Source organism: Vanessa atalanta, chromosome 14 (assembly GCF_905147765.1).
Source record: "Vanessa atalanta chromosome 14, ilVanAtal1.2, whole genome shotgun sequence".
In the NCBI taxonomy this organism is placed as follows: Eukaryota; Metazoa; Arthropoda; class Insecta; order Lepidoptera; family Nymphalidae; genus Vanessa; species Vanessa atalanta.
Window position 1 is genome coordinate 11593814 of NC_061884.1, and position 4768 is coordinate 11598581.

Below are 4768 nucleotides of genomic sequence, written 5' to 3' on the forward strand. Positions count from 1 at the left end.
CTAGGTTAAAATTTTTAGTGTCGCGTAGTTTTGTTTATTAGAAATTATTAGTAAAAAATATCAATCAGTAAAAAAAAACATATTTTAAGCAAATAAATGATTTTTATTATCATTGCATCATGCATTTGTTTTCCAAACTGATTGTAGTTTTTAATTTGACTATAAATAAACGAATAAATGAAATGGTTCTATATTGGATAAAATAATTGATATTCCATAATGGAATGTAACAAATGGTTGATGGTTTTGCAAAGACACCGACCATCAGTAAATTATAACCGAAATTATTATAAGAATGAACCAAGATTAGTATTTAGAACACGCAATAGGATCGCGGTAGAATAAGCTTAATATATAAAACCTGGTAGGACTATGTGTCAGTCCAACACTCATCATATGTTCTACTGGTGTTCTATCGACTACTGTTTGAAAAGTCAGTGAGCCAGTGTAACTAGAGGCACAAGTGACATGACCATAGTTCCCAAGGATGGTGGCGTATTAGTAATATGATTAATTATTAATATTACAGTACTGATGTCTATGGGCAGCGGTGACTTATTACATTTACATTAATAGCCTGTAAATTTCCCACTGCTGGGCTAATGCCTCCTCACCCTTTGAGGAGAAGGTTTGGAGCATATTCCACACGCTGCTCCAATGCGAGTTGGTCGAATACACATGTGGCAGAATTTCGTTGAAATAAGACACATCTAGGTTTCTTTACAATGTTTTCCTTCACCACCGAGTACGATATGAATTGTAAACACAAATTAAGCACATGAAAATTCAGTGGTGCTTGCCTGGGCTTGAACCCGAAATCATCGGTTAAGATGTACGCATTCTAGCCACTGGGCCATCTCGGCTCAACTTAAGGTGACTTACTATCAAGCCTCAAAGGCAGGCCTTAGCCTGGGCTAAATATATTTACGTTATAATACTACTGCTGGCAGTAAAACAACGATACGATTCTTTAAATAATAATAAATAAGAAATTTTTGAACAGCTGTATACAGCTTACTCTATAATTTAAGCACGCTGCTACCACCTACCACGACAGTAACTATGTCAAAGCAAGTGCACGATACATAACCCTTATTGTCAATAAAAATAGAACGACTATGCAACAGAGCGATGAAGGTGTATTATTGACAAGTCAACGGCTCTTAGTTATTCCGTTCAGTGAAACAATTACGAATAACAAGATATCCAAGTTATTTTAACCCTTATCTGCTAGTGGAGTCGGGTGAAAAAAATAATAGTTTAAGGTCTCTAATGAACACTGTTTATATGAAAATAAAGGTTATTTCCGATCAACACGAAGTAGGAGATACGTATTAAATGTATCTAACTTCGGTTTTCATAGTACGAATGTTTTTCCCAGTGAATTGAATAGTAATAATAGGAGAATACGGCTAATACTTATTCGAGTACAGAGTGTTGATTTCAGCTCATATAAATATATAAATATTCGACAACATCACATACATTACTCTGATCCCAATGTAAATAGCGAAAGCACTTGTGTTATGGAAAATCAGAAGTAGCGACGGTACCACAAACACCCAGATCATAGATAGATGCATAGGAAACTAATGAACTTTTTCTACATCGACTCGGCCGGGTATCGCACCCGGGACTTCGGACTGGCGTACCCATGAAAACCGGTGTACACACTACTCGAAAACGGAGGTTGTCCATATGTATGTTTGTAAGTATGTTCTTTTATTCCCGCATAACTCTTAAACATATCATTCGAGAAATAAAGTATCATTACCGTCTTGATTGTCTACTTTTTATAGGCTGTGATGTCACTCTTAATTCGATTTGGAGACCGCTTGGTCATAAGGTACTTTAAAAAAAAAAAGATTATTATTAAATGTTCCATTATTTCAGGGCATGCTTAGTAGGGCTTGGGGAGACGGTTCAAGCCCAACGAGTTCCAAAACGGGTTTTTCAATAGTGCGTTTTTGCATACTGAACTTCTATTCATAAATTCATAATTCATCTCGTACTCGGCGAAAGAAAACATTGTGAGAAAACCTGCATCTGTCGGATTATATATCACACTGGAGCAGACCTGTGGATTACACTTTGAACCCTTTCTTTAACAAGCTTATATTTTTAGCTGGTCTTACTGTAAATTTTATGACTTATTTGATTTTATGTAACTATCGTCAAGATCATTAATATCTCTGAAAATTAAACACTTACGACTTTACATAGAAATATTGTTGATGGGTGTGATTAATATGTCAATGTATCTGCTTCTATCACATGTCAATTTAATGATAATGAAAAGAAAAATCAGTTCTTTTTTAAAATATATATATATATATATATATATATATATATAATATATATACGTAATATAGGTAAGCAAACAAACGAATGAGTCTTTTGATAGTAAGAGGTAACCACCGCTCATAGACATTGGTGTCGTAAAGAAAATTAACCTTTAATTACATCGCCAATGCGCCACCAACATTGGGAGTCGAGATGTGTTTGTAGGAAGAATGACTTACTCAACCTTTAAACAATCTTAAGCATTGCTCTTTGGCGGTAGAATATGCCCAGGCTTGGTCAAAGGCCTACCATGGTGGTTGGGCTATTTCCTAAGCCAGTCTGTCTATCGTTTAACGGGTGATTGGTTAACTATTGATTTATTATAACGCCAATGTATGTGGTCGTTGGTGACCACATACAATCAAGTTCTCCATTTGCCTATCCTAACTATTATATAAAAAACTGCACTAATTTTAAAAGCAGTTAGCTAAACAGCATTTGTAAGAACGGCAGGAAGGTTTGATAAAAATAAAATAAACACATCGATACGAATAGATTTAATTAACACAATAACTATATAACATCACAATATAGGAAATATTTTCATTTTACATAAGCAAACCTCTGAGAAACAAACAAACAGTAGTACAAATATTGTATTCTTGTTGTGGTACGTTTTATTCAACTTCAACCTGGTAGTTCAATGCTTATAGCCCTTTTCAATAAATGGGCTATCTAACGCAGAAAAGTTTTTTCAAATTGCATTAATAGATCCTAAAATTTGCGCATTCAAACAAGCAAACAGACAAATACATTAATTATATTAGTTTAATATTAGATTTGTTATTAATTTATATTTACTGTAGTGTCATTTTGGGATGTAAAATGCTCTTAAGTAATACGTTTCTAGTTGTAATTTAAAACAAGTTGATACAAGCTTGCGTTGCGTTGCGTCCGGTACGACTTGTGCGTCATGTATGTATAATAATTACTTACGGATAACGTTTCAATTCAATCGATTCAAGTTAAAATATAAATTTGGAACAAATGTATATATATAAGTTTACATGTTTAAATAAATATTTTTTTTTAAATATTGGACAACATCACATACATTACTCTGATCACAATGTAAGTAGCTAAAGCACTTGTATTATGGAAATCAGAAGTAACGACGGTACCACAAACACCCAGGCCCAAGAAAACATAGAAAACTAATGAACTTTTTCTACATCGACTCGGCCGGGAATCGAACCCGGGACCTCGGAGTGGCGTACCCAAGAAAACCGGTGTACACACTACTCGACCACGGAGGTCGTCAAATCACATGTATATAGGTTTTATTGAATTACATTATGTAATAATAAAGTTTTGTTACGTTTACATATACTGAAGTTTCATATTATAAAGTTACATCTTAACGGTGTCCAAGTAAATTCCCTCAAGCTCAAATCGCCTTGAAAGTGCTGTCACTCCGATATTTAGCACGAAAGAGATTGAAAATTAATCGATTAAATCAAATGAATAAGTAAGGCAAAGTACATAACGATATAAAAATCTTTTATCGAAGTTAGCGGAACGGCCGGTCAATAGCTTGTAATTAATTGAAGACGATTCAACATCGCAGCTTAACAATCAGTAGTCAATATTTTATTAGTGAATGACATGCTATCATTAAAGCTGTTCCAAGTTTATCGATTAAATTTTTTAATAAATTAAAAAAAAAAACGTTGTCTCAAAACGTATTCCTAACACAAGCATTACATAGGAAAATATAAATATTAGTCTCATATATTGTTATGTATGTACTTAATTAATTTTATTATATTTGCCTGTAGACATGATTTATTTCAAGCGTAAAAAATTACTACAAAGCGTTACAAAGATTAATATTTTTAATCGTATATTACAAAGCCTGTCCAAGATTCTAATTAAAATAAAATATTATTTATCAAATTGTTGAATTCAAATTAATGTTATTCAAATTTAGAATATGAAAACACTGTGACGTTATGTATTTTAGGAAAAGTATATTACGTAGTACTTTACGAACTCTACGAAAATCTCGGCTCGAAGACACAGTATAGCGGAGCTGACTTGTGTGTCCCGGGGCGCACACACCGACGCGCCGTGATAAACTTTCCGCCCAGGCTGACGCGGACTTGCCTGTTCGGGCCCGTCGGGTTCATCAATAGTCGGTAACATCAAAGGCTCGTGTAATCAAAGACCGTTGAAAGCCACCTTTAGGGAAACAGGGATACACAGATATGATTGATAAATTTAAATAATTAAGAGAGTTAGTATCATTAATACATTCTAACATTCCTTCTAACGTATGGCTTCATTCTCGTTGCGTTCAAAAGACAAAAAAAAATAATTTTTATTTTTCGAAAATTAAAAATTAAACCTGTAAATAATATTATAATTATGTTAATTGATTAGTTATTCTATTTAATTTATTTCAAATAAATCTTTATAAATGTTC